The 25,590-nt window shown below is 38.5% G+C and overlaps 1 protein-coding gene across 2 annotated transcripts in view; it reads right to left on the bottom strand.

Moving 5' to 3' along the window:
- Positions 1–11,667, bottom strand: part of Lfg (Glutamate NMDA receptor-associated protein 1 lifeguard) — a 31,736-nt gene extending 20,069 nt beyond the window's left edge. For both annotated transcript variants that reach the window (XM_083129819.1, XM_083129834.1), the window contains exon 1: positions 11,501–11,667. The gene's annotated coding sequence lies outside the window, so the exon portion shown is untranslated. The remainder of the gene's footprint in view (positions 1–11,500) is intronic.
- Between the last annotated feature and the right edge of the window lie 13,923 nt (positions 11,668–25,590).

The following is a 25,590-nucleotide window of genomic DNA, read 5'->3' as shown; positions in this document are numbered from 1 at the left end:
AATTACTCTTTTTATTTTTTTGTTTGTTCCTTAAGTGCCAGGAGGTTCACAAAATATATTTAACTTGTAATTATTAATTAATCTATAAATTTTGGAGGGGGCAAATGATTCCCTTTGCCTCAACCAGGTTACGCCTATGCTTACCTTCACACATAGTGAACAGAAATTTTGAATATTATACCTCAAAACATATTGTACTTCAGACTTTGTTAAATACATAAGCATTTTTAATAAGATTAACTTTTAATGCAAATGATTTTTTTATCACCCTGTCTCTGAACAGCCCATCCCAATTTTTTCCATCAAGCATTAGTACCCACTCTGAACTACCTGTATATAAAATTTGGGGGAAATTGCACGAAATTCGTTCTTGAAATTAGTCATTTATTTTTCTAAAAAAATACATGAAACTATACATAAAATAGCTACATGATTATTGATACACTGATCTGAAACCTTATTTAAATGAAAGCTTACACTATCCTGAGCAAAAGAAATCAAACTTGAAGTTTCTACAGCAAACCTGAGAGAAGATACTATCATTTATAACCTAATGCGTGTCATTCAAAGTGGAGCCGCATGTGGCGTACACGGAGATTTTTAAAAATGTGTAATTTCTGAACCCCTTGACCAATCTCAAAAAAGTTGTCATTTTTGTAATCAGCATCAAAAGTTCTATTAGTATACCGAATTTCATCAAAATCTGAGATGGTGGGTGACATTTTTACAAAATTTTGGATGATTTGACATGGAACGACCTTGAACGGTCACAGTTATGATTGTGTAACAATTGTGGAAGTAGGCTCGAATCACAGAGAAGCTAATGTGTGTTTAAAGATACGGCAAGCGGGACTTTTTTTCAGAAATTATGTAGTGAAAATTAGATTGCACAAGTGGCAATGTTCATAAGTCACTGTAGTTTGAACCTTCTCTATTTTGCACATGCAAAACTCTGTGTATATACACGCAGTAGATAAATGAAAGCATGAAAATACAAAGGCAACTAAACCTAACAATCTTAGTAGGGTGACATAGCAGCTGCCCCTGCAACTCCCCCCCCCCCACCAATGTAGAGTCGGAGGAGGTGTCACATCCCTTCATTTAAAGATGCTCTTGAAATTTTGAATAATCCCAGAAAAAATTCAAATTAAGAAATGTATGTCTTGGTAAAAAAAATGACACAATTCAAACTGGAAATCCATGTTATCAATGTTGTCTGGTCAACTTTTTGGTCAGCCAACCACCAGTTGGTTAACCTTCAGTCTTAACCAACACTGGGTTTATCAATACAAAAATAACCAAAGGTTCGCTGACCATAGGTTGGGCACATAACGATTGAGAGTTGCAATGCTGAGCGAGAATTTCGATCTCCCTGCCACCTAGATGTCTAAGTTTAAAATCAAAGTTTGCCTGGTGCGAAAAGGGAGAACTACAATAAACCACATGCGGTTGTTGAAATTAATTGTTTACATTGCAAATAGAGAACCTAACGTGCTACATGTTGCATGTAGCTATATAATAAGAGAAAATAAGTCGACATTTTGCACTTATATCTTGACTAAAAGTTTATTCCCGGTTTGTACATGTTTTTTCTCACCTGGGAGTACGTCACATCACACAGAAATTAAATATTTTCATTGAACCTTTATGTTTTCTAGGTAACTTTTACACAGTATCTCTACCCGACAATATTTAAAAGTAACAATTTTTATTATGTATTTTATGATAGTGTGAAAGAAAACATACAATCAATGTCCAAATCTTGGTAAATGAACAATAACAACAACAAAAAAAAGTCAGCAGCAGGACTCACACTCACAACATCAAACGAAATGCGCTTTGCAAGCTGCCGCCCTTATCCATTACAACTTACCACCTGCCATATTGCTTTATGATGGGAGAGATGTGTCCCGTTCATGTACACAAATCAAAGTTTCGTGACCATTTCTTTTGTTTTACCTGTTACTTCGACCTTCATTTGAACTTTGCCAAGCACAACAAGTTTATTTTACACCAATGTAACTATTTATTGAATTATTTCCCGAGCAACGTGCCTGAGAAATCGTCTGGTGAAGATCGATCTTCCGATGAGGCAGCCATGTTTGTTAGCAACTACCAGTCATCTCGCTGACCACCAGATGAAGCACAGATCAAGTAGATGGAAAAACCCAATATTGCTGTAACCCCTAGTTATTTGCCATACCCAAACTTTAATCGCATATTGAAAAACCGGCCCTAAGAGTCAAAACACTGTTTACTGTCCAAGAACTTAGAAGATGCATCAACAAACAGTTAGCTCTACTGTATGAGCCAAAGGGCACCACAAAGAATTTCACAACTCTGTGTTTATTATTACTAGCTAAATTTTACCCTTACACAGCCTAAATTTGGACCTAAACTCCCCTACATGGAAAATTCGGGATAAACCTTTGCTTAAAGGCCAATGTTCCTTGATAATAAGTTGTGTATTTTATATCCCTTCTATCACAAAGGATGCCATAAACGAGTTAAATGCCACTATTATTTTGGGGGTATTCTGGGAATTTCATTTCTCTTGTGTGCACATTTCTGTCAAACCAATTTTCCTATGTTTAGAAGTGCTCTGATTATGATCTATTTAAACAAAAATTAAAAGTCTTGATTCATGAAAAAGTCTAAGAAATATATGTTCAGGGTACATCGAAAAGAAATGTCATTCTTGAAATTATTAATAATTAAAGTGAGGACCACTATAGTGGAACCACCAGCAAAAAAAAAAAAATGTGCAGACCAGAGACTTGTGAACTGTACTCCGACGAGGAGGGGAGGGGTACAGTGGAGCATGCTTACTTATGGCCCGACCTGAATGGATCAAGGAGAAGGTGCACGAAGAATTTTAGCCGAGGGTTCCTTTGTTTGTGGTCACTCTACAACATTAAAATACCATATCACTGTGGCAACAACATTTTGAGGGCAAACTACTTCCGATCCTATTTTCATTGGGTGATGTGTGATCCATGCAGGCACGTATATTCTAGGCTATCGCCGAAGCCTAGATTAAATACAGAAAATAATCGACTATCAAATGCGACTGATGCTTTACTCTCAAACCACGACCGCGGACTCCTGTGCACCCTACTCCCACGAGGAGAGGAGGGGGAGAGTGGACCATGCTTCCTTATGGCCCGAGCTCAAGGGGAAGAAAAGGCTGGGAGGGGATTTTTCGTTTTCCTTGTGCTCGCTCTTATACATGGAGATGGACTCCTTTCTTTTAAAACTACCACCAGGCTTCAGCGGTTAATTCTTCCCCGACCTGCACCTGGAGGTGGTCGGTGACGTATTTGTAGTGGCTTCTTAGACAGGGATCTCTTTGTTTTACAACGGCAGTAAAACCTTACAGCAATGCCAATGTGATAACCAGCGTGGGATTTTTCCCAGGTAAGGGAAATTTTGAAACTAAACTAATATTACAGGAACGGGAAAAGGGAGGCTGGCATGTGATAGGGATTTTGTTCTCTAGGCCAAAACAACACCGTCCCATCGAACACATGCAGAACTCACAGGCCGCTGACCTTCAACCAACAAACCACGCTTTATAATGTTTTTAACCCCTCTGCTGCTTTGTTTATGACTGGCTGGGGTAGACTGACTGGCTGGAGATGACCAAGGGCATTTTGTGAGTGGAAATCGCGTTGAAGGGAGTTTATAAAAATTAGGTTTCTTACTGTGTGGATTTTCTTAAGTGTATTGAGTGCGTGAATTACGTATATATGTTTTGAATGATCTGTGCTGCGCCCTGTAGTGAACGAAAATGAATGACATAATTAACGAACGTTCATCAAGGTATTTTCTTTCATTGTGGAATATATTTGACCGGGAAATCGTGAATTTCTCGAGAGAAATATCTCACCGATGCACAATTGCCATTGCTTTCATTTGCCTGCCCTACGACAACCTGATGCTGCGTATGTTTGATGACGTAAGCCCTTGTCAGTGTTTCAACCCCCTTTTTTTTTTTTACTATGCTTGCCCAACGTAACCAAACCTAACCTAACCTTATTGGAAATGGTTCGTCGGTCAGCTACCGTGCATAATGGTTCGTGGGGGTTATCTGTCAGCTACCCATGCATCCACCGGTGACGAACACGATAGTAGGTATTTTTCGGTGAAGAAGGTTGAAACACTGCATACCCATAACGTGAGTTAAGATGTGCCCGCCATATTGTGTATTCCGGAAGTGAAGAAAGGAATAAAAGAAAGCACGGCTCGGGTACCCTTTTCTACACCCTCGATTTTTCGCACATTTCAAATATTCTCGTTACGAAAATTAGTTCTTCATAAGAAACGATGTTTCTAAACAGCGCGGAAAGTAATTTTTTTAGATCTACGTGCTAGGAAACTTACGTTTTTCAATATTTAAATTCCTTATGTAACGTCGAAACGGTTTTGCAGGGATATAATCATGGCGTCTCTTAGATTCATGTCACAGGCGCACGTCTGAACATTTTCTTTTTCTTCTTATCTTTGACTTGTGCAATGGGATAATTTGCAATTTTTTCTTGTTATGAATGACTTGTGCAATGGGATAATTTGCGATTTCAATATATTATTTATGTAATTTATTGGCGGATTGGATATTTGAGACATTGACATTGTTTTGTGCGACTTTAGACATTGGAATTGATTTGTGTGACATTGAATTAATACAAAAGGACTAAATATGAGATTGACACACGTTCAACGGATGAAGGACATAGAGGACTTTGTTCGACGAGACATACGGGACATTGTACTTGACTTACAGGGAGATGGTCTGCTGCCCCACGAACCATTGGCGCTAGCCCCACGAACCATTGGCACGTGGATAGGTTAGTAGGGCCACGCAAAGGTTTCAATAGTGAAAAAGATAGCCCCACGAACCATTGGCGCGTGGATAGGTTAGTAGGGCCACGCAAAGGTTTCAATAGTGAAAAAGATAGCCCCACGAACCATTGGCGCGTGGATAGGTTAGTAGGGCCACGCAAAGGTTTCAATAGTGAAAAAAATAGCCCCACGAACCACTGGCGCTAGCCCCACGAACCATTGGCGCTAGCCCCCACGAACCATTGGCACGTGGATAGGTTAGTAGGGCCACGCAAAAGTTTCAATAGTGAAAAAGATAGCCCCACGAACCACTGGCGCTAGCCCCACGAACCATTGGCGCTAGCCCCCACGAACCATTGGCACGTGGATAGGTTAGTAGGGCCATGCAAAAGTTTCAATAGTTAAAAAGATAGCCCCACGAACCATTGGCGCTAGCCCCACGAACCATTGGTGCTAGCCCCACAAACCATTGGAGCTAGCCCCACGAACCATTGGCTAACGTTATACGTTATCTTGTGGAACATCGTGCACATTTCTTTTCGGCAACTGTAGGCCGTTTTCTGAATGACTTGTGGGCTGGGATAATTTGCGACTTCTTATTTTTATCATGGAACGACGGGGTAGGGCAATATTCTGTGGAAAAGGACAAAAAAGATGACTTATTGCATACGACTGACTGCACTTAACGACTTTTAGTTTCAACTTCCACCTGCAATGCCTGGCCTTGGGGAAAAGAGGTAAGTTAACTTCTCAGCTTTACTTTCAGCATTAAATTTGGCTAATTTTTGTTTCTTCATGAGTCAATGCGACAAAAGTGAGAAATAGTGTTCGGGGCAGGTGACACCGGCTAATTTTTAATGCCTTGGTAAATGTGCGATAACGCCCGGAAACCTTTCACTCGTAGCCCCACAAACCATTCACACAAGGTTAGGTTAGGCCTGTTAGGTTAGGTTCCATTAGCACTCAATTCACCCCTAAATTCATCGAAAAAAGAAAGCGCGGCGAACATAGTTAAAAATACGTCCGAACTATTGCAAACGACAAAATCGCCACTTCAAACGGCTGTAGAGTCGTAAATACTTCTTTCCGCGCTCCAATGTTTTTTTATTCAGAAATAGGATCACATAACCTTCATAATGAAAGAAAAAAAAATTCAAAATTCGAGGGTGTAGAATAGGGTACCCGACCCGAAAGCACTCAGAATGTGAAAAATTGAGTTCGTTTTCGTGTAAAAAGCATAATGGCATCTTGAACTATGTTCCGCAATACACAATTGGTAAGTACGAACCATGAGAAACACAAAATATCCGATTTTAATGTGTCTCCGATCTATAACTGTTACCAAAAAAAGTAATGAACTGATCCCAAATGGCAAAATTTCCCCTTCTTTTCTCTGAATTTGTTATTCTATACAATTTTCCACCTCATTAACTTGTACCCCGTATATAGAATTTTCTAAGCACCCATTATCAACAAACAACTCAAAGTATTATAAAATATAGAATGGAGTGATGTATCATGTACTCAATACTTCCACATTGCATACATTATTTTCTGGGACAGCTTTATTATAACACTCTGTATCAACTGAAAATATATGGTTCCTTCTTGCTGGTCAGTGATTTATCCACACCCCCCTAACACCCCCCCAACACCCTCCCAAATTTTGGTGAACACCCCCCCAAGCAGAAAAGTGGAACACCCCCCTACAGGGGGGGTGTAAATATGGATGTTTATATCAACAATAGAATGACAATACTTCAACATTAACAGAAAGGAATCATTTGTAGCTGAAGAAGCGTAGTCCAATGGACCTTTCGATCAACTAAAACGAAGGAGGGTGGAATGTGCAGCATGGTCATTTCCTGGAAACACTAGCTCCCTTGACAAGGCTTCGGTCAGCTCTAAAGGGTAGGGAAGGGACACTGCCATCTGGAAAATGTCAAACTGACCTCTCGCCCTCCTTCGAGGGAGCACATTCCGCGCACAGTGTTGACAGTTCAGCGTTTGAATACCTTATATATTTCTGAAATACGTTACAGATTCGTAAATTCAATTATTCAACCCCTGAGTGAATGCAATTTACTTTTTGTTGCATTTTCCTTTCGATTCATCCATGTGAAAAATGTACGATAAAAGTAAGGGAAGAAATTCAAAGATACAGGTTTGACTCCTTGTAGTGAATTCTGTTACTATGGTTAGCAACACTATTTTCTGTAACTTGGCGAGATGAATGATTTTGGAGTGGTAGAGAAAAGAACAGTCAAATGCCTTAGGTCAGTCTCAGTGTAGCATCTCCGTTCGTGTGTTGTCGTTCTGTTTAGTGTATAACAATGTCTGAAACTTGACTGCAAAACTGTCTGAAGAAGATAGAGAAAATGAAAAACCAGACAGAAAGAAACCGAAAGTGGTGAGTAGAAAATCAGTGACGCTATATGTAGGTATAATTTCTTCCAACCGATATTCATAAAGTACCAATATAAAATTTACTGACCGAGTATTCGATATAAAATGGCAAGTATTTCATGAAGAACCTAAGTGATTCATTCACGTCTATAGTTGATGACCATTTTTGTGGCTCCAAGAGTTCTTACCTTTGTAAAATAAATTATATACTATTAGAAAGAGAGTTGTAAAAGGAGGAGGGTCCAATTGGGGTGCTTGCCTGGGCGCTAAGTACAAATGGGGTGCCGAACAAGCAAAACAGATAAAAATAGAAAAGCTTTAACGTCGTGGTGCCCTGTGAAATTACTGGCACCCTATTAAATTAAAGTTATTGTCAGTTTGCAAAGATATAGATTTAGTAAAAATTGTCTTTCACTTTGTATCTAGTCGGTTCCCTGACATAATGACATGTTTAATTTTATTCAACTTTTCACAGGAAGCAAAGGAAGTGTAAGCGGCTCGTAGCTAGAGGGGGGCAGGGGGCAACTGCCCCCCAGAGAGCCTGCTTTGCCCCCTGTGAAAAATACAGAACACCTGGAATTCTCACTAATCTTTACAATTACTCTAGCAACATAACAAAGACACTTATTGATTTTGTGATTTATGAAGGTGTGTGGGATTCAGTATAATTTCGTATCAGGATTGGGGGGGGGGTGAAATTCCCTTTTTGGTAATAGTGATTCATGTGGTAGAGAGAGGCAGTGGATATTTGATTTTTGTTACTTAGCGTTGCTTTTCTGCAACTTATAGCTAATCGCAACAATGAATGATGGCGTGAAATTGATGAAGAGAGACTCATAAACAGTGCCGCAACCACAGGGCGGCAGGGGAATTGTTCCCCCTCCACCACCACCCTCCCGACCTTGGACGGGAGTCCATTCTAGGGGAAGCGAACATTGAAAGAGAATCTAAGAATAGCAGGACAATTGGATACTCTTGATGGAATTAGTTTTTACGAGTTCCTTGCATTTTTCTTCGAGACGCCCAAGGGCACTTCCAAGGAGCAATTGCCCCCCTCTCGATTTCAAATTTTATACAAATAAAAATAAATTTCGTAAAATTTTCTTGCTCGCTTCGCTCGCAGTCCAAGTTCAAAGCCATAGTTATGGGGCGGTGAGAGTCGGCTCTGCGAGCCAAACGATCTATATGAGAAAATAAAAATGGTAAAGAGAATGCCATGGCGCTCCGTAAAATTATTTGCGCTCTATTAAAACAATTTCTTACTATGAAACTGAATATGAAATATTAATGATGACACTGTAATCCAAGAATTCATTGATAAATCAAGGTATTCCTATTTGTTTGTCAGGTGTCAAAACATGTATTTCAACTATAATATAATACAATTCACACAATATTTTGCAAAATGGTTAAAGTGTAGTGATGCAAGAGTCTCCCCTTTGAAGGAAATAGAGTCCGTGGTGGACTAAGGGACCCATGTTTTAGCAAGTACAAAAAAAATGTATTACAAATTTTTACACAGTTCATCAAAGTGTAGATAATATGTAATCATTATTATTTCATTAATTCGATTTTTCTTGCATAACTTCTTGCTGTTGTTGGATTCTCGTTAGATTCCTTTGTGCGGAAAAATCTTGCATACTGGAAACTAGAAAGAATCATTATGAAGCATGATTTATTGATTGATTGATTGAATTGGTGTTTTAAGTCCACTTTATGCACACTAGGCTAATCGGGACTGGACCTACAGTTTAAAGTGGGATCCAAACCACTATGTGGCTCCACCGGGTATCGAACCCGGGACCACTTGGTTACAAGACGAGGATGCTACCACTGCGCCATCGGGGAGGCCCTGAAGCATGATTTATAAAGGGCTCCCTTAATCAGTTCTGCAGAGAGGCCCATTAATCGTCTATTAACATTATAAAACCTGTAAATATCAAGTAGATACAGTCCCTATTAGCCTATTTATGTTAAACTTTATATTCTTTGGCAAATCTGGAAAGGTCATTATCGAAAAAATGTCATTTGATGTTGCTCGATTTTTTTTCTTTGGTCCGTTGCCGTTTCAAGATATCATCCCTTTTCTGTTACTTATCTCTTTTGGGGGAGGTGTCAAGTGCCCTGCTATATCTGCCAGTGCGACACAATATATTAAAAATTTGCCCCCTCTAGGATTGCCTTTGTCCCCCCTACAAAGAATTCCTGGCTAAGGGCCTGAGTGTAAGGAATTAAACATAAAATAAATTTAATTTACATTAAGTCCCAAATTTATATTTGACCACAGGCGCACCAGTGAGGGCACGACGGCGCTTGCCACTGCCTGCTGGAAAACGTGGAGAGAGAAAATTTGTTTGGTTCATTGTGCTCTTTGTGTTGGATAGTGAAATAAATGCTATTCAATTTTTAAATAATTGAAAATAAAGCATTGCCTCAATTTAGAAATGAAAATTCCTTGCCTTCATTTTGCAGTTAACATGCCATGCGTTTATTTGCACATGTTATTTCGTTTTCTTTTAAGGCAAAGAGGCACGTGATTCCTAATTCCCTGGAGTCTCTCATTTAGTGTTTGAAAGATAAACTCTCAAAAGCGCCAAGCGTATTTTCCAAAGTTTTGTAAGGGTATAATGCATATGCATATTAATAATTAAACATGGCGACAGTATCCCATGATGTTTACTCTTTACAATCTTGCCTTGCTCGTTAGGCGTCCTCTTTACCTCACCACATGCCCCCTGCCCCCTCCTGTTCTAACAGTTAGAAAATATGCATGTATAATTTTAATAGTTCTATGTAGCGAGTGAGTTCCAAATGTTGCTGGTGTTTTCTAATCTCTGTTTAAACGATGATTCACAAACTGAAATAAAGTAATGAAACTCGATATATTTAGAGCATGGCCATGAAGACTTTAAAATATAGTGGGAAGTTTGGATGCACGTTTGATAGATACCTGATATTGCTTTTTAACGAAATCGGTCAAGGAATTTCATATTGAAGTCTGCAACGAACGAGCAAAGCAAGATTGTAAAGAGTAAATAAACATCATGGGATACTGTCGCTATGTTTAACTAATAATATGCATAATCAGTTTGCAAAGAAATTGTTCTAAAACTTTTTTTGCTCGCTTCGCTGGCAGTGTCATAATTTATTTAAGTCATATCATATCTGTATTTATTATTACTACTTCAGACAGGCAAGTGCGCGCACACCCATGCAATGCATTCTCACTGATATTTCAATTGGACACCCCCAAGTTGAACTCCGAGTTACACCTACGGCAAGAACGATACAAATACAGTTAAAATATTGCGCAAGTGTTTCTAATTTCTTTATAATTAGCTTAAGAATTGCATGAAATGATTCCTGGTAATAATATGTTAAAATTTCGTGTTTTGTCTAATGATTGATTAAATCAAGTACTGAACATTATCGGAAGGAAAGCAATACTCGAAACGTTAAACTGAAATGTTAACATTCATCTATTTTCCATCTTTTCCTGTATTTGACATCTTTTTTCTTCTGAAATGTTACGTGAAGGGAAGGGAGGGGGGAGGGTTAATCTCTAGAAACATCCATGAACAAATTGAATTAGAGCGAACATTTTTAAAACTGTCCAAAATATGCACTTAACTTCCCGAAACTTACACCCCCCCAAAATTTTCCAACACCCCCCCCCAAGGGAAAAATCCTGGATAAACCCCTGTCGCTGGTTATTCTTTTATTTAATAATTTTATCCCATTTTATGTCTATGATGTTGCAATTGGGCTACAACTGGCATGCAATCTTAAGTTTAATATACGAAATAGGAAGTTTCATTTTTATTTACTATTTTGTTAAAAATTTTATTTCGCCGAGGATGGTTGCCCGAAAATTTTCAAAGATCCGCAACAATTTAGGTATGTTCGACAAATACTCATAAGTCACATATGTCTTATGTGCACTATTATGATAATCAAAAGTTTGGAAAGTTGAAATAAAAATATGTTCGAAGAAAATGGGATTTCTAGCACTCAAATTTGTCCCTGATGACTGCATCATAACATTGCGTAACATATGTGGGCGATGTCGCATACAATTACATAGTAAAATTAAACATAGCATTTGAAGGACGTGATAAACGTAAGAAATACGTTCACAGGAATGTGTCATAAAATAAAAACGGAACATAATCTAAAGATGTTCACTCCACGCAGAATGCAATAGCTTACAACGCATACATTTTTTTCTATGGCGCTAACACGAAATAATTACCTCTGTTTGTTTTAATCCAAAGAGTAGGCCTTGCTTTCACACTTTAGTTCAAGATTCGAATCACATACACACAAGCAACTCTGTGCTAACAGCAAAAATTCCCGAATTCGAATTTGAGAATAAGAATACGACACAGAGCACCTGACCTGACCACAGAGTGTGTCGTCTGCTTTCTGGAATGATCACAGCATCGGCAAATTGGTGTTGAGTCAGTATGGTTCTTTCGCCAGGTATGACGTCAGGGACATCGGCAAGGGTGGACGCGGGTGGGCAACGGCCCGCCCAAAAATTCCTATACCATAACGAACAATTTAATAAATAAATATTTACGAAAATATGGATACTTCAATAAAAGGTATATAATGGTCTTGATTTTATTTAAAGTTCTCGAAATTCAGCATCCCATTCCACGAACTCTCCCTCAGAGTGCCCAGACACAAAACACGGATCAAGGAAACTTTCCACACTGACACTCCAAGACTCTCACTCATTCAACGTTCACGATTTCATAGGCTACCAAATCAGTTCAATGTCATATCAAACCAAACCGATATATTCAGTTGATATCCATTTTTTATCACCAACATAGAAAAAATTGTATATAAGTAATGCTTTTGTGAAACACATCTGTTTACCTTGGAACTATCTTAACTTGTTTATGTTTATATTTATATTATGTTTATTTTATTTTATCTTGTTTCGTGTGTTCATTTTAACACTAGTAAATAAATAAATAAATAAATAAATAAATAGTGTACTGTTTTACTGTTGTTTCTTTCCGGTGTAAAATGGCTTCTGCTGTACTGGAAATTTCAATAAATAAATAAATTCGAACCCAGAACCTTGGATAGGAAGATAGTATAGCTATGAATAGGAAACTGTGCACAGTATATGGATATTTGAACAAATTTGTAATTCATGCCACTTACAAGGAAACACGGGGCACATATGATTGGATTGATTAATTTGCTTTTGGTGCCACTTTTGGCTAATTTGCGAAGATGGGGGATGAGGAATGATATGATGAAATTGATGAAGTCACGCTCTCAAACATCCATGCCCAAGCCGGGATTCGAACCCGGGACCCCTGGCGACGTAGCGCGATATGTTAACCACTCCGCCACGGGAACCGGCACATGTGGTTGGAAGTTACTATACATAGGTAATGCAAAATAGAGCTTTGTTCAATTACACTTTCTGCACACATTGTTTAATTAGGATGCTGGACTTAAAAATTAATGTGGCATTTTGAAATTCAATGTGCCCACACCGTCGCTTATATCTACAATTAAGATATTTGCAACGGATATGTAGAAGATAGAGGATAGAACAGTGGAAAGAAGCTTTCTTCCCCCCCTTTCTACTTCGGTTATGTCGTTTTTCAACTTGGGTTAATCGTGACAAAGATTCATTATGAACGTACAACATGGATGATGGGGCTAACACAATGATATATCCACGACTTATCCAAGGTTGGTCATGACACGTTACGTTCACAACTATGCCACGGAAGCCTTCGTTTAAGGCACACTCGCCTAATAATGTGTTATTTCTCCCTTACACAGCACATTTGTAAAGAATGAAATTCGGTCGATATTACTCGTAGTATTATTTGTACTTGTGAATTACTTGTAATTGTGAAATATTTTAATTATAATAAATCTATGCACTTGAGCTGAGGGGGGACACACATCCGATCTCGCAGGCAAGCGGAGTAGTTCCAGCCGCAAAACGGGGCACGCGCAAATGCCCAAATGAGAGCAATGTGCTTTCAAGCTTAATTCTCTTTCATTTCATGTAAGATGTCTTTTATTCTCCTTAAGTGAAAGTGGCAAATTTTCTAATGAGTTTACTAAGGGTGAAAATGAGAGTGTCAACATTTCGTTGTATAAGTGACAAAGTATTACTAAATTCGTTGACCCTGTACCAAACAACATTCACCTGGAGTACTCGAGAGATCAAACAATGCAAAAGGAGATCATTCAGATTCAAGGATTAGAAAAGCTAATCAGTTGAAACTGCGGTGAAGAACAGTGCGTTCTTATCTCTTGCCTTTTTTTCAATCAGTACTCAGCGAGGAGACATGCAGTGTAAAACCGTAACAGAACAAACTGTTCTCGAGCGTTAGTCATTCGCTTGTCAGTCATTCCTTTTTGTTAAGAAAGTCGCTCTGACCTTCAGCACTTATTAGAGTCATATACCTATTAGCTATTGACAGTCAAGCCACTTGACAAGGTATGGACTGTAATTTTGATCGTAAAATCAATACACAAGTGCATATGTGTAGCAAGAACTTTTCTGTGCAGTGAATCAAAGCTATGGTTGATATAAAATCGATTTTATAAATATGTCAAATTGTAACATCATTATCATTGTTGCATTGGGATGCTCTCGTAACCAAACGCTCTTTCCTTCAGGCTGTTCAGATTTCGGACTCTGGAATACACAGTGGCATATTTACAGGTGTATAATGGGGTCCATCCTGCAGAAATTTCGTCCAAGCAAAAAAAAAAATTAAAAAATGCATCACTGGTTGACTTACATAATGCCTCGTCTGCACATCAAACGCGATAAGATTTCTTACTGTAAGGTAAAGTCCATCACATTTATGATTGAAACTGATTTACCAGTCCTTTCAAGCTTCCCGCCCCCCCCCCCCCTTGACATTAGGTAAAACTATTTTGAATAATTTGTTTGCAGTGAAGAGTGAAAATGTAGACAGCTCACAACTTTAAGGATAAATCCACAGAACATGAACAGCAGCTATTACATTCGCTCATCTTGTTTATGAGCAGAAGTCTAAGTAGCTGCAAGTATTTAGAAGATTATCTGAAGCTAGACTTTATAAGTTCTTTCATAGGGGGCTTCTTTATCTGTACCTTCACTGTCCCTGTTGCGGCCTCCATTTAGACAGAAATCTGACTGTCATCATGCAAATCTGTATCATGTAAAGCAGTATGGAGTGTGTAAGGGATGATTTCAGTACCAGTCAATTAACACTTCAAGATATATTTTTAAAGACGTAAAAAAAATGTAGTATTTGTGTGATATATATTTATAAATTTTATGTAACGTAATGACCCCTCCCCCACACACATATTTACCTTCATATTTACCTTCATTTAAGCCTCCCCCATGGCGCAGTGATAGCGTCATTGCCTTGTAATCAAGGGGTCCCGGGTCCGATACCCGGTGGAGGCACAAGTGGTTCGGATCCCACTTTAAACTGTAGGTCCAGTCCCGATTAGCCTTACTGTGCATAAAGTGGACTTAAAACGCAACTCAAACCAAGCCAAACCTTCATTTAATACTGTTAAATTTTTGAAAAATGGAATTGGTTTACAAAGTCCCCCCTGATATCCCGTGAGTCCTGATTAGCCTCTCTGTACATAGAGTGGACTTAAAAAAAAACAAAGAGTCCTTTCAACTGTAATGCCAGGCCAGACCAATCTAGCTGCTAAGAGAATTTCTTGACCCTCCTCCACATAGTCCACCTCCTCGGTGGAGTGTCCATTGTACACCCGCAATTTTTTAGGAGGGGATGCAGTGAGCTAAAAATCCTTTGATAGGAATTTTACCCCTTGTACCCTCCTCAAATCATTTGATAAACATGAGATGCTGCCGTTCAAAAATACTTACTTTTAGTAGCTAAAACATTTATTTTGTCTACATTTTCTCCCTATTCACAGGAGTCATAACCACATGAACTTATTGCACTACATTGGGGTACTGAAACTGTACTCGGAAAACTTTGTAAGGAATTAAAATCTGTAAAATTAGTGCAAAAAGAAACAGGTCTTAATTTTAGCTATTGACAGTCATCAAGCCACTTGACAAGGTAACTTTGATCGTAAAATCAATACACAAGTGCATAGGTGCAGCAAGGATGGCGCAGTGGTAGCGTCGTTGCATTGTAATCAAGGGATCCCGGTTTTGATAGCCGGCCCGGTGGAGGCACATAATAGTTCGGATCCCACTTTAAACTGTAGGTCCAGTCCCGATTAGCCTTACTGTGCATAAAGTGGACTTAAAATACCAACTCAATCAATCAAACAGTCATAATACATTTGAATGGCTTATTGCAGAAAGGGACCTGAGTCACTTTTGCACAATTCTGAGAAAAAAAACAAGAAAAATCGTATAATATTGATAGTGTAAGAAAGAAATGTGCCGTTGTTGGCTCACATTTTCAGCATAATGAATAGTTAATTTTGCAACCCTCAATGCGCCCCCCTGCAGTATGCTGCTAGCGACAGTGGAGATGAAAAGGTTGTAACTCCGATACCTCAAAAATGTGACTCAGGTCCCTTTCTGCAATAAGCCATTCATTTATTGAAGCTTACGTGTATATTTCTTTACGAATATGTTTGTGTGGGCAGACAAATTTTGGGGTGGACGGTTGCCAACCGGCGTTCATTTTTGGCACCGTACCTGGGTTCATCCGAGCATAAAGTGGACTTTGATATTATACTGCAATGATGTTTTTGAGTTTTTGTCTTAAGTTCACTTTGTGCACAGGTAGACTAATCGGGACTGGACCTATAGTTTAATGTGTGATCCGAATTACCGTGTGCTTCCACCGGTTATCTCTCCCGGGACACCTTGATTAGAAGGTGACAACGATACCACTACGCCATCGGGTATGCTACAATAGAATGAGAACGGTGTAGTTTACCTTTTTTACGTATCTACCTTTGTTCCTGACCTCACTCGCTGGTTGATCTATCTCTTCAGATTGTTGAAATGGTATTCGTATATCACTTACCCATTTGAGGAGACTTTTTAACACCTGCAGTAGCCTACTAGACTAACAGTTCCGCCAATTATTACGTGTCATCTTAATGGGTGTATAGGAAACGGAACATTTGAAAACAATGCATCGCAACATTGTTGCTTACTCTATGTGGCATTGTTTTTAACAATTAAACGGTATTGCCAAGCAGATATTCGATTTCGATTCAATGTGGTAACATTATAATGGGATTGAGATACGAAACTCTCGGATCCGGATCCGATTCCGAGAGTTTCGTATCTCAATCCCATTATAATACAGGGTGTCCCACGAACGGCGCAACTGGGAATTAAGAGTGGCGTTACTTTGTAACCGAAACATGTAGTACATACATAAGTCATACACCAAATGTTAGGCCTGTCCAAGTAGATATTTTTAAACATAGAAACAACAAACGGGGTGCAGTGTTGCCAAATGTAAGTGAAAGTGTAAATTTATTTTTCCACAAAGCATGGAAAATTGCATGTCAAACATTCGTACGGAAATTTGGACGTGAAGTTCCACCTTGGGTAGGTGGACTATTTCGCCATCTATAGTTCAGAGAAGAAAACCGATCGTTTTCGCGTATAGCCAATCCTGAAATGCCTCGTAAAGGCGTACCGGTCAAAATGGGTGTTTTAAAAATATTATGAGGTACAGTGGCAACACTGTTGATGTTTTAAGGCAACAAAAGGTGTGTTTAGTGATGGTCTATGACATGGAAATACTGGAAACAGGAAAAAAAGAAAATGAAAATTATGGTGAAAAAAGTGTTACTTACCTACTCCTGGCAACCATACAATGCGATAAGAGCGCCCACCGAACGAGAACAAAAGAATCAGTGAGTTGTGTACTCAGAACTGTTTGAACCGTGCATTTCGCATTGTTCGTAGGGAAAGATTAGAATTGTTCTGTGAAATAAAGTACTCTTTGGAAGAGAGGGTGTTCATTGTGGAACATTATTTTTGTTCAAAATCGTACGCTAGTGTAAAAACTGTGTTTCGCGAGAAATATCCGAATAACAGTGTTCCAGAAAATTCGACGATATATCGACTTGTTTCCAGATTTCGTGAAACAGGATCAGTTAAGGCTCCTTCATACATTGACGAAAACGCGCAGTGCAGACGTTCCGTTTTAAACAGATTTTTCAGTTACGAGCAAAGATAGGATCTCGGGGTTTGTTTTCTATCCTTCAGAAAATATGGCTGCGTGATTCCTACAAAGCAGAAATTTTAAAAATGACCCTGCTTAATAAGTAAATTGGGCATAAAAATGGGAAAAACCGTAATTTTCCCATGCAATTATCTCGTTAACCACACAAGCTTATGGAAAACTGTTTTGTTTGTGCAATGTTCATTGTACTTGACATTAACATCATCACTGTAGAAGTCAGTTTTCCTATTTTGAGACTGTTTGAGGAAAACGAAACCCTTGCAATACGTAAAAGTGTCCCTGCACTGTGGCGACACCTCGTGCAGATAGTTAGAAGCGATCTAAACCCCACCCACAGTAGAACGCGGAGGGATACAACAAAATAGCTCGTGAAGACAAAACACGATCGCAAGTGGCAGGGAAGTGTGCATGCGTCAACTGGACGTGTTCAATTGCAAAATATGGGTGACGGCAGCAAGCAAAGAGGTTTGGTGCAAGAAGTGGGCTCCGAGAAAATCGTCTGCTGCAGAAACAACAATGAAGTTTCAAGCGCTACAAAATCGCCGGCAAAATAACTACACAGACGTTCACGTATTGTGGAAGGGTTCAGAATGAATAATACCTATCCGTTTATTTATCGCTTTCCATTAGACGTTTACATTGTACGTACGTAAACCAGTAACGTTATTTTGAGTAATTCAATTAAATCTGTCTCCTTGGCAAATATTACGCTATAATACGTAGAACAAGTTTGCTGGGGGTCCGGACCCTCCGCGAAAGGACTATGCAGTACTAAAATTAAATAATGTAAATATACTCCTTTAGCAATTTTTTCATATTCGATGGATAATTTCCTCTGAACGCGTATTGGAATGGAAGGATTATAGCTATAAATATAATACGGCTTTGAAGTATAGCACCTGAAATACTTATCAAGTACTACTATTTTTACTCTGAATATATTGGAAGGCAATGATTAGGATTGACATCATACGGCTTTGAAAGACATAAAGTATTTATTTAGGGCAAACGAAAAGATTACCAAGTAATAAAATAATAACAATACTCGTTTAGCATTAGTGAATTTATTGGATGGCAAGGATTATATTGGGATCGTACGGCTTTGAATGATATTAGAAAGAAGGTTTATGCATACTGCAACTCATAACAATATGTATACAATATTAATCAGAAACTTCACTGTATCTAACATTTATTTCGTTATGCAATAGTATTCAATTCTTCTTCTATTTTACATTAATTTAATTGCGAGGCACTTGTTCTTATGTAAATGTTTCTACTTTTAACTACAGGTAAACTACAGAATGAATATACACTGTTTGCCTCTTTACCTAGTCACGTAATAATAATATATTAATTTATACATTAAAATTAGTATTACTTTAATTCAATTAAAATATTATTATTATTATTATTTGTAGACATTTCGTTCATACCCCCCCCGAAACATTTCTGGATATGCCACTGATTATGCAGAATTTTCTTTGTTCCACTTCGAAACGGTTTATTACGAGGTGTAAGAGCTATCACGAACACAACACAGCGAGCGAAAATAAAACTACACAAACAAACGCACCCAGATGAAATATCACAGCATTCGATGACCAGATATTTGTTGACCAAAAAGAGTATAGTCTATAGGTTGAAGGTGTGCATGCACAAAACAAAAAGAAAACTAAAATAAGGGTGGCTATTTGTTATTGCTTCTATTATAGCCCCTATAAAATAGGCCTACATTCTACAGATTTAAATTTTATGGGTCCAATGTAATTAGCTAATTTCAAATACTTTCTCACCAATGACACCATCGTTCATACTTCTGGGATGATTTTGCTTTCTTGAGTATGTTTAAGTCGTCCTTTATTGCCAGTCCAAACTCTTCACAGGTCATGTCCACATTGAATTTCACTTCCATTACTTGTTCGAGTGTTGACACCAGGAGTGTACTTTTTTCCTCTCGCCAATAAGTTTTAATAACACTGAAGAGTCTTTCACAACCAACATCTGTACCAGGCAGAGTAAACAAGAATTTTATAAGAGGCACAATCACTTTTAAATTTGACCCAGCCTGTACTAAATCTTTGCACACTGACCTCCACCTCCACATCATTGATTCTTTTCTTTCCCCCCAATCTTCAAGATGTTTTTCAACGGCTTTTGAAATTACACAGTAAGTTTCAAAAATATCATTATTAGGGCTGAGCCGATACCGATGCCGATGTATCGGTATCGGAAAGTATCGGTTGGGATTCAGCTACCGATACCAGCCGATACTTTCCGGCATTTTGGTCTTTCACGGGGTCCGCAAAAATCCCGTGCGACTTCTTGACAGTCTTACTTATCCTGAAAATTATGCAAAATTAAAACTTCCTTTTTATTTTACACTATCGGTGGGAATTGATAAGAGAATCGGTTCAAAATGGTATCGGCTCAGCCCTAATCATTATCATTAAATTCCAATGAATTTGAAATATGTTTTGCTTGTTGATGGAATATGAAAATGATTCTTGAAATTGTTCATAGGAAAGTCTTGAGTCAAGGAGTAAATACTTCAGTTTGTTGACATCTTGACGTTTTCCGTTCTGTGGATTTTAAGGTATTTTTACGCGTAAAATAACGAATGAAATTAAATAGCAAGGAAAAGAGTATATTTGGGGATTTTTGCAAATTGAAAAGAGTATAGAGTATATGAACCTCTAAAAGAGTATAATACTCTTAAAAAGAGTATGTTTGGTCTGGTCTGGTCAATGAACCTGTTGTGATCACTGACTGGGCAAGCTGAAGAAATGTTTAATTCGTGCTCTGTTTTAAACTAATTAGTGTCACATCCAGCGAAAATATAAACAGTTCATATTACTAGATTACTATTGTTAATAAATGTTATAATAAAAATAATGTATTGCCGGTCCCCGTGGCGGAGTGGTTAGCACATCGCGCTACGACGCCAGGGGTCCCGGGTTGGAATCCTGGCCTGGGCATGGTTGTATGTGAGTGTTCATTCATCAATTTCATCATATCACCACTCATCACCATCTTCGCAAATTAGCCAAAAGTGGAACAAAAGGCGAAGCAAATCAATCAATCAATCAAAAAACAATGTATTGTTTTTATTACTATAAATACTAAAATCTAAACAAACTTGAAACACCTCGCGACAAAATTCTGCGTAAGCCAATTATAGTTACAAAAATTGTAATTTCTATTTAGGAACAGTTTTCGGTTTTCCTTTCATTGCTCTTTATGGAAGATTAAAAAGAGAAAGAGAAAGAGAGAGAGAGAGAGAGAGAGAGAGAGAGAGAGAGAGAAAGTGCATATTCCCCTTCCTGCCTCTGCCACATAATGATATAGCCAAGATTCAAGACATGAAAGCGCGGCTGTGATTACTATCTTCCATTTCATAAATGTTTTAAGAATCTTTTGTCATCAAATTACGGTTTTACTATCCATGAAAAATTCGTTACGTGTTAAAAGAACGATAATTCATGTGCTTTCTTCGCTCGCCTGCCCGCCAGATTGTCAACTGCTTCACAACAAACAAATTCTCCTCCTTCCACCCTTGCAAGCGATTGTGTAAGTTTCCCCTCAGGTACCCCACCCCACCCCAACTGCTCTCCCGTCAGCCGCGAACAGTAAACAACGAATGACTACCTTCAACGATCTCATATGAAGATCTGTTTCCATGTGTAGGTAATCTTTTATACTTTTTTAACACATTGACTGCCACCGTGTAACTGAAAATGTATCTCTTCTGGGCCAATCCGATTTTCTTGTTACTGACCGACTGTGAATGAAATGTGTATGCATGATATCTCAATACAATTGAAATTAAGCCCATTGTTGAGGTTTTTGTGGTGTGTATGCATTTCTATACACGCGGCGTAGGTTTTCAATTTGACGTTGTATGCCACGTGTATATGATTTCATACACGTAATTATTCGCTTTGTGTTACCACATTTTGTCTTGTTCTTTCCGAATATCACGCTGTTTTAAAATTTTGTGGTGATCAAAGTACCAAAATTATCAGACTACTGGAGCACTAGTGCTTTGTTTGATTTTCCTCTTCCCCGAAGTATAATGAGTAGAAACAGATTTGAACTGCTTCTACGAATGTGGCATTTTGCAGACAATTCACGTGCTGTCCCTAATGATAGATTACATAAAATTACGAACATCACCAACAAACTCATATCACAATTCCAGGAAATATACACACCAGGGGAAAAAAATTGTGTCGACGAAAGTATGATACCATGGCTGGGAAGACTTTCATTTCGGCAGTACATCCCTTCCAAAAAGAAAAAATACGGAGTGAAAGTTTTCAGGTTGTGTGCCAGCAGGGGCTATACATGGAACATTATTCTTTATGTTGGAAATATAAACCGCCGGTAACATGTCAGTTCCTGAAACTGTTGTGTTACAGCTTGTAAGAGATCTTCTCGGTGAAGGCCGGCGTCTTTACACAGATAATTATTACACCAGCGTTCCTCTTGCTTACCTTGCCATTGACAATAATACCCATCTGATCGGTACAATTAGGTCTAACCGTAAATATTTGCCAGCAGATGTTGTTCAAGATAAATTGAGGAAAGGTGATATTGTAGGAATGGAAACTCAGGAAGGTGTGACTATTCTGAAGTGGAAAGATAAGAGAGATGTGTTAGTTCTATCTACAGCTCACTCTGCTGAAGAGGTAACTGTAACAGAAAGACGTGGTTCAGAAATTATGAAGCCTACCGCAATTATTGATTACACTACTAGCAAGTCCTTCATTGACGTAAGTGATCAATTCGCTTCATATGGGAATGCTCTGCCAAAGACTACAAAATGGTACAAGAAAGTTATTATTGATTTTATATGGGGAACGGCTCTCGTGAATGCCTACATTCTCTACAGTGACTGCATCCAGTCCAGTAACATACACATAAATGAATTCAGGAAATTTGTAATCCTAAATATTATTTCTGAACAATTACCTCCTGGACAGCAATCTCACTTTACCTGTGCAACAAGGCAGAAAAACTCAAACTCATCACTTGATAAACAAAGTAGGGGATAAAGGAAGAAAGAAGCAAGGACGCTGTGAACATTGCTACAAAATCTATGGCAGAAGTGGAAATTCTGACTCGACAGGGAGGAAGTTTGCCAGGTGGGTGAAGACAGTATTTGACAAATGTCCCAAAAATCATTTTATGTTCCGGGAGTGTTTCAACAAAAATCATTGAACTTCCAAAGTGTTCGGTATAAAATATGTCATCCTTATATCTATCTATATATCTACAAGGAACATAAGTTTACAAACAAATATTGTATAACGAATCGTTTTGTAAGAATTATGATGTACTAGCAATGTATTCCATAATGTATAATCGTTTGCTGTGAATTCCAACCAGAAAAAAAATGTATTTACACATTTACCCTTCTTTTTTAGTTGTCAATACATTTGTACCAGTGAAAAGAATACGTAAGCGTAAATAAAGTTTTGAAGATTTTTTTACTCTTGTAAGACACTACAGAAATTAAAATTATTACTGCCCCATCTTAGCTGTACGCCACGGCTATTTAACAGTCATATAGTTTTGCTTGAACTGTGTATGCGTTTCCATACACGCGGCCAAGAATCAGGTTCTTGTTTGTGTATGGAGTAGCATACACGTGGCCCAGAAGCAAGAAGCCATGTGTATGACATATCATACACACGGCAGTCAATGTGTTAAAATCATTTCGCTGTTTCTTTAACATAACTTGTGTAGGTTCGTTAGGGACTATTTACTGCGTCGGAGCTCTACGAGGCAGTAGAAGCTGAGACCCAAGAGAACTGTGAAGACTGCCAATCTCGTGACGTACTCTGTTACGTCAGAGATACGTACAGAGTAAGCCACGCAAAAACCAACCCATATGACCCTCCTTTTTTCTTCTTCTTCCTCAGATTCGACTTTCGTCAAATGTATGAAGGAGCCTTAATGACAAACCCTACCACAGACAACCACCAGTTTTGACACAAGGTGTGCTGCAGGATGTGGAGCAGAGAATATCACAATCTCCCAGGAAATCTGTTCTTAAACTTGCTGCACAGTCAGGTGTATCAAAAACAACAACTCACCGAGCGTTAAAACAATTGCACCTACGTGCATATAAGGTACAGGCTGTGCAAGAACTGAAGGAAGCAGACAAAGGTGCACGTGCAAGATACTGCCAGTGGTTTAGAAATTTTATTAGAGACAATGGTGTGAATATTTTGGATAAGGTTTTTTCACGGATGAAGCATGGCTAAATGGATATGTCAACAGTCCAAATTCTCGACACTGGTCAAGTAACAATCCCCATTTGTTACATGAACAATTACTTCATCCACAAAAGATCGGTGTGTGGTGCGCGATTTCGAATTTATTGTGAGCAGTCCATACATATATGATTCAACTTGTCTGGATAAACACATAGAGTATTCTCGGTTTTAAATCGTTTAATATAACTAAGCAAAGAAAATTCTCTGATACATTAGAAAGCAACATAAAGGAAAACATGTTTCTTCTTACTTGCTTAGAATCAGTCATCTCGAAAACTGTTAAAATAGATTACATTCAAAATTTCTATGTTCTTCTGAGTGAGGCTACATCTGCGGTCACTAAGCATATACTTGTAAGTTGAAAAAGAACGTTCAACGTCAACAGACAAGTGGTGCGTATTTTGTTTTCAACCGGTAATCCACATCCTTGTTGGTTGCGACTTCTTGAACATCTTTTTGGCTAAACTTTGTTCTAACTTCTCTTTCCCGACCCCTTGCAGCTCTCGTTGCACATCCATCAAAACAACCCACTGTGCTTCCTTTTCAGGACACTGCTACTCCAGTTTTGTGATTGCAGTAGTAAGGAAAGAGAAGCCATGTACAATATAGAGTTCATCTTGCAATTCCTGTTTAAGTGCAAGTTTTTTCGCTTTTTCTACAGCTGAGGAATCACTAGTCAAAGCATCTAAAAATTTCGATATTGTATAGAAATGATTGCAAATAAACACTACAGCTTTTAACCATGTACCCCACCTAGTGAGGATGGGAGAGGGTGGTAGTGGAAGTTTCGTAATTTCTACGTACTTCTGTATTCTAGAAGGAGCCTTTTTCGGTATTTTCTTAATGCTAGAAACAAATTCGTTCACATATGTATATTCATCTTTAAGAGCTTCACAAACTCGATGCAAAGCATGAACAAAGCAGGTCACATGTTTTAAGTTAGGATACATATTCTTCAGATTAGAAAATGCAGCTAACATGTAAGATGCTTGGTCTGTAAGAACTAACCACACTCTATCATATTTTACACCCTCCGGCCACAATACAAAACATGCATCATTGAAACTTTGCATTACACTTGCATTATCTGTCTTGCCGAGAAAATAAGTTTTTAAAAGCATGGGTTTCACTTGATGTCCATTGAGAGGTGCTACTAAAATGTTCAAAACGTACCTGTTTTGCCTATCTGTGGTTTCATCTAGTATGAAATAGACTGGATGGTCAGCTACTACTTGCCTGATCTGCGAGGTTTTAGCTTCATAAAGAGGTTGAAGATTTCCTTAAGGTGCTCTCATCTGGAACTGACTTCCCAGTATATTTTTGCAAATATGATTTCATGACATAATTGTTAAGTTTCGAAAGAGGCATTCCACACGCTAAAAATGTCCCTGCTGTCCAACTGAAAAATTAATTTGTATTTCTGGAACTCGAATATGCAAGCGCCTCACCAATGAATTGCTATCGCTTCCCACCTTTACCATCTCGTAGTTCTTTATTCCTGATGTGCTTCCCACTTTGTATATGCTGCACAACCCGAGTGCGTTGGTGTTTGTCATCAAGAGCAATAGAAATATCACACACATCACACCTCAGAACAGATCCATCACTCTGAATGCCGTCACCGCTAAACTGTTTAACAATGTCCTGGCATGGTGAACAAGCAAATCCGATGCATCGATCAGTCGATCACAGACTGCAGTTACCTTGCGCGCTGATACGGGAGAAGGAAACGAAAACAAAACAGCTTTCCTACAACAAGTCGTAAACAATACAGCATAGGACAAAAAGAGCACAACTTCTAGCAATTGTAACGCGTCATTGTTGGCACTGTTTAAAGTCCGCGCGCTTACTACATTAACGTC

This window comes from Lepisma saccharinum, chromosome 1, assembly GCF_977018435.1.
Source record: "Lepisma saccharinum chromosome 1, izLepSacc3.1, whole genome shotgun sequence".
Taxonomy (NCBI): domain Eukaryota; kingdom Metazoa; phylum Arthropoda; class Insecta; order Zygentoma; family Lepismatidae; genus Lepisma; species Lepisma saccharinum.
This window is presented reverse-complemented; position numbering and strand designations above follow the sequence as displayed.